The sequence below is a fragment of the Athene noctua genome, chromosome 9 (genome assembly GCF_965140245.1).
Source record: "Athene noctua chromosome 9, bAthNoc1.hap1.1, whole genome shotgun sequence".
Lineage (NCBI taxonomy): Eukaryota > Metazoa > Chordata > Aves > Strigiformes > Strigidae > Athene > Athene noctua.
Window position 1 is genome coordinate 13,700,747 of NC_134045.1, and position 11,888 is coordinate 13,712,634.

Genomic DNA, 11,888 nt, shown 5'->3' on the forward strand with positions numbered 1-11,888 from the left:
CAGTGATTGACCAGCCGTGTGCTGCTGTGGCCTGCTGGGGTGGAAGACGCCACTCTCTGCAATGTCTTTCTCAGCATCTGGCAAAAGTGGCACCAATGGCTCCTCTGTTCTGGGTATTCAAACAGCTTCAGTGCTTTTGTTTATTGTAACTCAAAATATTCTTACACAGATTCCTCTGCTATTGTACACTGTGACAAGAATTTTGCGTCTGAAATTATTGTGCCATGCTAACGAAGCAGAGGACAGTACAAGTAGCTTAAAATACACATAGAATGCCTTAATGTGGAAAAGAGAAAGTGGATTTGATGCCATTTTAGAGTTTCTTTGTAGATGGATGTATTTCTAAAGGATTTTGTAATGCAGACAAGATGATACAGGTTGAAGCTGTTTTTAAATAATAAATACATATTCTTTTCTAATGCTGCAATAAACACAGTAGGGAGCAATACCATTCCATTAGCCTCAGACCTTCCAGAGAAACTGTTTTTTAGAACCCTACCTGGCAGCTTGGACAGCAATTCTAAAACAGAAGTAAAAACCTTGGCTATTGCACTCTGTGAATTCTAGGCCTTAATCCTGAGTTAGGATGAAACAATTTCTTGCGAATAACTAAATGGAGAGGAAATTAGGTAATTAAGTGTCTATTTATAATGGTTTTACAAGGCTTTAATTTTGTTGACTTGCTTAATATAAGCTGGGGATACATAGTGTCTCTGGGCCCTGTGTTTTTTATACAAGCTGGAATTGAGGAACTTTTATATCCTGGCTCAGTTTTAACCCTGTGTGTTTCATGTATGTTAGTCCTTCAGTTTGCCCTGTGGTTTTGTTATATTACACTAGAAATTCTGGTTGACTGACAGTTTCTCTCAGGATGTAAAAGATAAGAAAAAGTCTAAACACCTGTCTTTTAGTGGTAAGTCTGTATTTGTCCAGTTTGTTTCTTGAGAAACTTGAACTCTCATTTGCATGTGATGAATTAGAAGAATTGATGTGCTGGAATAATAGAAATGAGTGGAAACACGATGATACAAAGTATGCTGTTTGGAGACTGACGAAGCATGATGTGATGCCACAAGAAATGTGGCATCCAAATGGACGGAATCCAGGGAGAGTCACAGAAATTATCAGAAGTCTGGAAAAAATAATTGGCAAAGAAACATTGAGAGTTACAGTTCTACCCCCTCACTTTGCTCTTTGTGGCTTCATGAATTTTTGTAAAAATGCCAAAGTGATTGCACAGAGAAAGGATAAATCTCTCTCTCCCTTCTTTAGACACAGGATGTATAACTGTGGTGCACTGGGAAAGATTCCCTGAGATGGAGTGGAGCCTTTGCCTTTCTGGAAGTTTTTAAGACCAAGTTATATATCAGGAATGCAGCAGACCTGGTGCCACTGTGCTAGTCACTGCCTTCTGGGCACCCATGTTCAAAACAGATGAATGAAAACTATAAGGAGGTGGGAAAGGGCTGCTGGGGTGCTGGACATGATGGTGGAAAGTGGAGAGTGCATAGCTAGTGATGGCAGGCGAAGTACCACAGCGGGGGGGCACGGTGTTGTCCAGGGCATGTCTCCTGCCTGTTTATTCCTTGGGAAGGAAGGCTGAGGTGAGGTAAATCCCAAGAGCCCCTCTTGGGTTGGCTGGAGCTTTTGGCTGCTGTAGAAATCAGAAAGAGTTACAAAGCTTTAAACAATATCCGAGGCTTCAATTCAAGATCGCTACTTGGCCTCACTCTTCAAACTGCAATAGTACTCTACTCTCTTTTTTTAAAAAAAATATACATACAGCAGTTCCTCAGTTTAAACACAAGCTTTTCTTTGCTTGGGTAGTCTTGTTCCTTTTAAGTACCCTGAAATGTGGGACTCTAAAATCTGAATACAAACATTTCTGTATTCGTAATGGTAAAATGTGAAAGATTCTCCAATGTGCGTTTAACTACAGTGAACTTGTAAAGCCCCAACCCACTCTGATTTTGCACAATGCAGTTCACTTCATCGATATCTTAGTGATTTCTTTTTAAACTTTTTTTTTTTTTTTTTTTTTAATTTATGGATGTTTTGGTTTGTTTCTTGTATAATTCTTACAGCCAGTAAATTGATGCTAGTGCCTCCATACACAGTGCAGGAAAGGAGTTGGGGGCTAGAAAGCCTGATTAATTAAAATAAGTGAGAGTACTGTAACCTGTGAAAGACAGTAACAGCAATAAAACAGCACAGATATATTTTATTGTATACCAGCTTCTATTCTTGCCCATCTGTATTGTAAAATTATGTAAGAATTCATCAACTTGCTTTCTGTCAGCTTGATTTGTTACTTTTTGACCTGAGCTGTGTGGTTGGAATTGTAGTGCTTGAATTACAGCCTCAAAGACTGCAGGCTCAATAATAGTCATTTTCTGAAGTGCTTTAGAAAAGCATTCCATATTGTTTGTACAGCCTAATTGTTTTAAACTTGTGTGATTGAAAGCTATTTTATATTTTCTCTGGTGAAAGTTCAGAATGGAGTGTAGGTTGGTTTGTGGTTGTGTTGATTACCTTTAAACATGGAAACAAACCCAATGCTAATGTATTCTTTTTTTAAACGTAGTTGTGCATGTAGTAAAAATTCTTTGTATAGAAGATTTTCAGTTTATGTTTATTATAAACCAAGGATTTGAGGCAGCATTTGTCCAGTTCTTCCTATTCTTCTACCAAGAGAAAAATGACTAAAAATGAAATGAAAATGCCCAAGAAAAAAACATTGGGGAAAAGAGCCACAAAGGTGCTTAATTCTTTCAGCCCATTATCACCTTACATTTTTAAACTGAGACTATCAAATATTGTCTTAGCAGTGCCAGTGTGTTGGGATTTGGGGGGGTGGGGGCTAAAGCAATCACTTTGTCCCAGTGATTTTGCCACAAAAGTGTTTCAGGCAGGTAAGAAGTAGTAGCTGATTACATGTGAACTTACGGAGAAATGAAAAACAAAAAAAGCAAGCTCTCTGTAATAGGTAGCTTATGTGTATTGATAAATATGAAAATATTAATATGTATTGAATAGTTTTTTTGTTTACTATCTTTGTAAAGTGAATGTGATTTGCCTGTTCAATAATTCACTAAACCAATGACGCAAGTTGATGGGAAATGTATGAGCTTCCATTAGACCATTTATCATCAGGAGAGAAAAGAATAAGCATTCAGTGAATAAATAGCAACAAATTCATGACAGCATCCAGACAGCTGCTGTTGTGCTTCTGGTCTTTTCCAGATGTGAGAGTGTACCATAAGCAAGCATTCTTCTCATTCATAATTATTACTGTAAGTACAAATTAGTTACAATAATTATCTGCTGTAAAAGCTACTATAATTATTGCCAAATGTGGAACAAATGTTTCAGAAAGCAAAGCTCTGACCTGGAATCAAAGCTAGGGTAAATTTTTTTTTTTTTTTTTTGTCAGATTTTGATCTTGCTTACAAATCAGTTAGAGCAACACCAGCAAAGTTGATGAAGTTAATATGAGGCTGACTAATATCAGCAATTAGTTATACAGATGTAGCCGATAACTTACTATTTTATTCTGGATTTTAAGCCAGTCATTGATACGGAACCAGTTGAGCTTTGCTCAACACCTTTTAAGCAAATAATTCTTAAGAAAAAAATCAGAACATTCAATGAATTCTTCAAGGAAGTGCTCAACTTACCCGAGGTTTTGGGAAAAGGTAATTGAATATTTACATTAACTGGAATGACTATTGGCAGCTACCTGTATTGAGTTTTTTATTTCTAAGTCTTTTAAACTTTGTTTTTCTTAGCATTGTGTTCATCTCCCCTTCACAGACCCTTTAAAGCTGATTGGCACAATGTTCCATATTGTCAGGCAGATATCGGAGTGTCTTAAGCACCTCTTTCATAGAGAAGTAAGGCGACCACAAGTCAAATCAACCTCCTTATATGTGAATGGTTTAATTAGAAAAACAAAAGTGACAAACAAAAAAAAACCACCACAGAACAAACATTTTGTTAGACCCTGTCCTGGTGTAACTTTTCCTTGCTGATGCTGTCCATTAAATTCTCTCCTTACATTAAGGATAACTTACAGCTCTGGAAAACTTACTATGCAAGAATAACACTGACTCTTTCAGCTACTTACAGGTAATGTGATTTTTTTAAAATTATATTTATTTTTTTTCAGACTGCCATTTTACCAAGACACAATGATCTGGGATAAAGACCGAATTTTCATCTTTTGAATTTTGTTTCTTGAGTGTATTTTGTCCATTTTCATATATACACACCTCTACATTTATATGCAAAGTACCTGTATTCTTCCAAAGACCACAAAAATTGTTGGGAATATTTTCATGTTGTAAATGTTCAGTGCTAATAAAAAGAATGAGTTGGAAAGTGATGTTTTTAAGTTCAAGGTAAGAAGGGACGATTACTTCAGATGGTACTGGCTAGACTGAGTAGAGATGGATTTGATTCTTGAAGTTTAAGTGTCAAAATGTCTGAATGAAGGCCAGGTTGAAATGCACTGTGCGGCACTCCTCCTGTCTGCCAGCTCAATTTCATTTCTCTCCAAGACTTGTTACCTTTGAATTACTCTTACAGATGTAAGGTTTGGGATCTTGTTTCGTTTGGTTGGTTTATTCTTGGGGTTCTTCTGTAGCAGAGCCCAATTCCAAAATGAAATGTCTAGGATTGATGTTTAAGGTATTTCAGGTGGGATTTTTTGTATGCTTTCCAGTTCTTGTCTTTTTCTCTTTTGGTGTTTACCCTACAGGCATCCTTAGAAAACCTACTGCAGTTTCTATAATCAACTGGATTATTGCATTGAAGATGATTTCTGGTAGTGTTTAATTGCTGCAGGATCTTGGGCAGGTTTTATGATTAAACTCTCATCATACTTTATATCTGAGCTTCCTGCATCAGATGTTTGCTTTGTCACATCTGAGTAGGCTCATCTTAGCTTCTTTGGCAGCAGGCAAATGAACAGACAAATGAGGCTTAAGACAGAAATCTGGAGCAAATTGCACCTACAAGCTTGGGTTCAGCTGAGGGCGAATTGTTTCCTGACATAAGCTCCCAGTACTCATATAATACAAGGCTGGAAGAGGCCTGGAGTCCTTGTCTTGCCTGAAGTCAGGAGCAATAACCTGGTGTCATCTTTAACATGTACTTGCCTAATGTCTTCTTAAAAACTTCTAACTTTGAAATCTCCCAGTCCATCTATTCCAATGCTTCACTGTCCTTGAACCTTCTTTATGCAGAACATGTCATCTTTGCACTGGTTTCATTTTCTTCTCCAGTAATCATCTTAGAAAACTGTTTTCTTCCCTTCTTTTCTGCAGCAATCCTTTATGTATTCCAAGCATAATACTCGTCTCTTCTCTTTGCTCCTCTCTGTGTTCAGCACTTTCCTTTTTTCCTTGTGATTCATGTTTTCAGCCTGCTCATCTTATTACTCTCTTCTGGATTTTTTTTTCCTAGTTGGTTCCTGTCTCTTCCGCCTTTTTCCAGAAGCTGAACTTTGAGCTGACTGGCTCCTCCTTTTGTTGAAAATCACTTCTACAGGTAGTTGGAACAACAGAGTGACTACAGGACAGGGATGTTTCTGACCCATTGAGTTACTTGTGTTGTGAACATTCTTATTGTGGGCACAAAGGGATTAATTTGTTACTAATCTGAAATTCCTCAAGTTTTCACCGGTTTTGGTTTGTGTCTTTTTAAATAACAAAATTGTCTGTATATATGTGTCAAATGCAAACCAGTGCAAAACCAAGAGTTAAAATTTGATGTGCTTGTTAATAAGATAACCCTTTTGCAAATTATCTTTTAAACCACAGTGCCAGATTTTATGATAAAACTTCCACCAAAAAGATCCAAGACATGAAAGTCGAATTATTTTGAAGCTGTAACTAAAAATTTCTCAGAATAGCATTTTTGTTACAGTTCCAAAAAACTAATAGAGAAACAAACAAAAAAAAAAAAAGTGGAAAAACTTCTCAGATACTCACCCATAGGTCTAACGAGCTCAGAACATAGTTTATAGGCAAAGCCAAATTATGTTATTCACTACAAGCTGCAGCTGAAATTTATAGGTGCATTATGCAGAACTTAGCAATAGAAATGTAGGAAATTACCTCTTTCCGTTAACAACATTGCATTTACTCAGTGCCATTAAATTGGCACCTTTCCTTTTGAATAATGCTCAGAAGAATTGTAGCTGCCTCTGCTGCTTCTTGGAGAGGTTCTGTGGGAAGAAACTTACCGTGGGTTAGTTGGATTACAAAGAGAAATATGTTGGCTGATGTCATTCACGTGCACCAATACTTTCTGGAAACAAAAGAGTGCACAAATGTTCCTTGAAATGGTACACAGCAGAGACAGTCTTTTGGCAGTGATACAGTGAGATATTAAAAGGAATTATTGTACCTGAGGTGTGGAAATTTATGGCATCCCTTTGTACAGGCAATCTAAATGTTAATTGGTAACTATAACAGTTTCCATTTTTAATATCTTCAAGTTTAGCATTAGCTTTTTTTCTTTACTTGCTTTGCAGTTTTAGTTACTTTGGTTTATGATGAAATATCTTGAATGTGAAGTTCCACAGTATCTCAGTCTCTTAAAGCACAAAAGCAATAAACTTGTCAAACTATACACTAACCCCAGTGCAAACACACAGCATAACGTTATCTGTCATTTATAACATCTGAAAATAGATATTTGTCCAAAGCTCCCAGGTGTACTTGCTAATTTTAAGACCCAAACTAAATGCCACCAGTCTGGAGATTTTTTTCCCTTCACACCTCCATCTCTTAATTGCTATTAGTTTCTTCCAAAATTGCCTCTGCAGGACATAGTTACAGCTGCTCAGGTATGATACAGCCTCTGAGGCTCTCACATTTGAGAGGCAGTGACTGGCCCCAGACCAGCATTTAGAGCCAGTTGGTGACATTGCAGACTGGTTACAGGGACAGCCCAAGAGGCCTTAGGGTGCTGCAGCATTGTATTTCAGGGGAAGGCAGGAGAATGAATGAATGGTGATGAAGAACAGGGCAAGGATGTTAGGGGTAAGTCGTCAGTTAGTGATACAGAAATGTTCTAAGGGCCTCTCTTCAAATCCCACGGTAGGGATCGGGTCAGATTGTGTTTCTCAGGGAACAGGATGCTGCAGTGTTTGAGATGTGAAATGAGCATCATAGGCATTTTGCTAGCAAAGAGATTCTCTCAGAGGTTTTGTTATAGAAGTTACACATAGTGGAGATCGGAGGGGTCTGGAAAGTTGCTTGTCAGAGGCTGGAATGTCAGACAGCTGGTGGTGATCTTGGGAAGCTAGAGAAGAATGTGGTGAATGAGAAAGTAGAGATAGAGCAACCATGTTAAGCCTTAGTAATAGCTTATACTGAGTGAAGAGGAAGATGTACTACTTAAATTTGGGATGAGAAGGGTGTGAGATTGTGAGGGATGTAGGAGGAGTTGTAGAAGCCAGTTCTGGAAAGTCCCTTTAGGAAAGAATTGGAAGAATTAAGAGTTTGACTCCTTTATCACTGTTCTCTTAGTGATAGGGGAATCTTTCATTAACTGCAGAACTATTACCAACCCTTGGGTGTCATTCCGGAGTTAACCAGCAGCACAGCAGTGCCAGTGAACTAACAGACCTGCTCTGCCTTTGCTGGTTTTCTTCTTGGTTTTAGGATGTTTTGTTTTGTTGGGGGCCTATTGATTTCTTATATGACATTATTTGAGCCTCTCAGTGCTGGAGGAAACGGAAACCGATTGTGTCACTGCTCACTCTTTGGCACTTGGACGCGATTCTGGCGCGTGCGCACGCTCTCAGGGTTGTGTTCCCACACAGATGGTGCTGTGTGCAGGCAGCAGGTGCTGTCCCCAGGCTTGGGTCCAGGTGTGTGCTGTGCTGCACCATGGGTATCCCCACACCTGGACGTGATCCATTTTCACTGGCTGAGTTGTCAACAGGTGGAAGGGATTCCAAAACCTCCGAATTTCCAGACTCAGGCTGCTGCTGCCTGGATAAGGAGATACTGCTTATCTAGCTCCTAGACAGGAGAGCAAAGTGCCAAGCTAGAATTCAAAGAGGTTTTCCTATGTGGAACCTCTCTCTCTTTTCTGCTTTCTGAAAGAGGAGGAAGCTAATTCTGCCTATGTGCGTATCACTTTATGTTTTTCTTTTCCCCTGTCTTTCGATGTCTTCTGCTAGCCTGTGAGCTCCACAGACTCCCTGGCCTCCATAAGCTGCAGCAAAATGGCTTATGAAGGGCTAGAAATGGCAACAAGTAATATGAAAAAAAGTGGAACCTTAAAATTAACTGAATTTGTATTCCTTATTAAAATAGCATGTCTGATAACAAAGCTAATATGTCTTAGCATTGATTTATGTTTGCAATGTGCTAGGAGTGTAATGTTGATTGATTTGAATATTTTTGACTGAGCAGAGTCATCAGTAGGAAAGCATTAGGATGTGTTTATGTTATTGCAGCCTGTTTTCTTTTTTATTTGAAGTTATCTACCCTGGCATTTCTTTTCATTTTCAGAGAAGATAAAAAGGCAAACCTGGAGATAATTTAACAAAGTTCTGCCCTTTTCTAAAATTTAAGCCATTGAGCTAAAGAAAACTGCCTCCCAGGGGAGGTTTCTCTCGAACAACTAACAACAAAGGGCCAGTTTTGGTCTTCCAGCTCTCATCACATTACTGCCTGGGAACTGTCCCTGTTGAGAGAGGGAATGCAACGAGAGCTCAGCATCGGAGAGCCAGTATGAGAAACAGTCAGTGCCTTCTGCAGGAAAAATCAAGTTTCAGGTTTTTCTTTGTATGTCCTGGAAAATTCTCTATTGCATGGGAGTTGCCCAGGGTTTTTGGAGAGGAGTGCTGTGCAGGGGATGCCATCTCCCATGGCAAAGCCTGTTTTGTAGACATAATGGAATTCAATCAATCTCAAGCAATGAAAACATAGGAAAATTTCATCAGTGTGCCAGCCTTCATGACTCATGTTTTTAAATAATGCACTGAGAAGTTACAGGCATGTCCCCTAGTAATGTTGAAATTAAACGTTTCTTTATTTTCTATCAAGTTTAAGCCCCGTGAAGCTCTGTGTGAGCAAGGTATGTGACTGTGTGCAGTCTGAGGATAACTGCTTCCTTGAGTGACTGTTTCCGTAACTACTTCAGTATATGGGATGTCTAAACAGACAGAGAAGGCAGGTGTATGATTAGAATTAATTACTTGAGGACTTGGAATCTGTCAGGTTTAAGTTCATGTCACTGAAACAAAAAGAAAAATAAGCCAGAGCCTGAACTGATGGTATTTGTGTCAAATTTCTTCCTGAATCTGAACTTGGAAAAAAAGCTGTTGCAGCTGTCTCCCTGCTTCCAAGGAGAGCCACAAAATCTTGTTTGATTTATCAGTTCCTCGAATAATTGAAACTTGTCATTAGCAGATTATTTGGTTTTTAATGAGTATCATCTCTTTACAGTATATATTTTGTTAAAGCCAGATTGAAAGATTCTGGAACTAATTTCTGTAATTCTGTAATTTAGTGGAAGAGACTCACTGATTTGGAGCAAAGATATTGTAAACATAGTCAGTATGAAGGTGAAGACTTTCTCCTGGGGCCAGAGATGGTTCAGTTTTGTTTGCTGGATTTGGGAGATGGGTGAAGAGAAGCAGGAAGTGGGGATTAGAGTGGAGAGAAGGTCTCTGAGTTTTGAAATTTTATCCTAGATCTGGGAAATCAATGCACTCATAGTTCCTGACAAGTCAGCATTTTCTAAAGCAAAAACATTTAGGAAAATTCAATATCAGTTCAGTGTGAGGTAATAGATGCATGTTCAAGTTCAAGGTAAAATTATTGCTATTACAGCATAAATTCTGTATCCTCTTTTTTTACTTTTTTTTTTTTTTTTTTTTTTTGCTTTGGTACTAGTCAGATTTGCACAAAAACGGGATCTTTTGTTTCTTTGTATTTCACTTAATCCTCAGTATAATACACTATTTGCATCTGTTAAGTGGTTGCTGTGGAAATAAACATATTGCATAAGGCTGTAACTTCAGAAGGAGAATAGAGACTCCAAAAACATCTATACAGGTTCCTATTTTTTTAATATATAAATGCTTGTATTAATCAAAATTGAGGAAGGAAAGAGGAGAATGAGGACTTCTGATTATTTCTTTTTTTTTTTTTTTTTTTTCCTTTTTTGAAATGGACATGTTTCCATTGGGGTTTCTTCTGTTCTTTGAACTTTGAACATGAGTGAATATAACATATTCTCATTATATGCAGAGACGTAAGTTTTAGTTTCCTTTCTACCTGCTTAAATCAAATTTTCTTTTCTCTTGTTATGCAAATAGGAATTGGAAAAACATTTAGCCTGCAATACACATTGTGTGAGCATTTTGACTTAAATCCTAGAGCACTCTTTATAGTATAATTTAGGAAATTAGGAGTAGTATTACATACTGCAGTGTATTGGGGCAGTCAAGTGATAATGCTTTAAACTGAATTAAGTTACTGATGTTCTGATATTAAGTAATTTCTTATTCCTGGTAACTTTGTTCAGTGCCCTGTCTCTTCTTTCTGCATGGTATTTTGCAAATAAAAGTAAAGTAATTATGTAGCAGTTACACTACAAATACCAGTCTCCCTGCAATTTTTTTCTCCCTACTTTATTCAGAAGCTACTCATTGAAAAGTATCAAATCCCTAAGAAAGGCAACTGCTTCCAAGCACAGGATACCCTTGTGAACTCTTAACTGTGGTGTTGGTTTTAAGGTCAGTAACACTTATGTTGAAAAATTTTTAAAGAGAAAAAGAAATTTCTTTTAAAAGAAAATTACATTTTTGCTAAACCAACTTTCTGCAAACATTTTTTTCAAAATAATTCTGAAATTGGTATTTATAATAGAAAAACTGAGATTATTTTAAATTATTTGCCTTAAATTGCATTTTAAAACATTATTTTGAAAAATAAAACTTCACAATAAACAAGAAAATGGGTCATCTTTTATTCAACCCTCATGGACTCTTTGAGAAAGTGCTGAGCAATACTTGCTCTTAACTTGTTCAGACTGGCATTGAAAACAAATGTTGAACTTCATAAAGGAACAAAAAAATTGAAGATTCAATAACTTATCTAAACTTCCTGTGTTCGGTTACCACTTGATGGGAGTTACAGCTGCTTCCTATAAAAAGGAAATACGGGGGGTCTAAATGTCCCACATGAAGCAACAGCATAAAGATAAATTGTTTGATAAATTGTTTGCAGATCTTTTCAGCTGTATGCCTGACAAATGAAAAAGAATTGATCTTGAGAACTGAGAAAAAATAGATATATCAGAGACTTCTTGCAAGACTAAAAAAAGATCGAAACAGCAACCACAGTGCCTTTCACTTTTTAGACATGCTGTGTTAATTCTGTCTCTTAAAGGTAAATTTATTTAGTCATCAGGTGCATGGAAAACGATACCTGCAGCAGCTTGCATGTTTTCTCTGCACTTCTCTGGGAATGTGCATCCCTCTGTGCAGACCTGAAACTCTCTGAAGGAACTGCACAGAAGTGAAGGTTTAAAACCCTGACATTTTTGAGGATTCAAAGGACTGCAGGTAGTGCCCAGCCAACCTGAAAAACACCCTTAAAAACAGTAAAAGGTACTTCTTTGGGGTGTTTAATTTGTTTTTCATGTATGGTTTTTGCAGCAGTCTGCCAAACAGCACTTCACTTGCCCATAATTCGGCAATTCTCGTATTTGCCATATTTGACCCCCAGCTTCCAATTGCATTATAGATTCCCCCTGGCCTCACATAATGTACTTTGCTACTATTTCTGTGTCATTTTAAGATCGATTAAGAGTTTTTCTAAAGGTTTGATTTTTTTTTTTTTTTTGTCTGTCTTTAT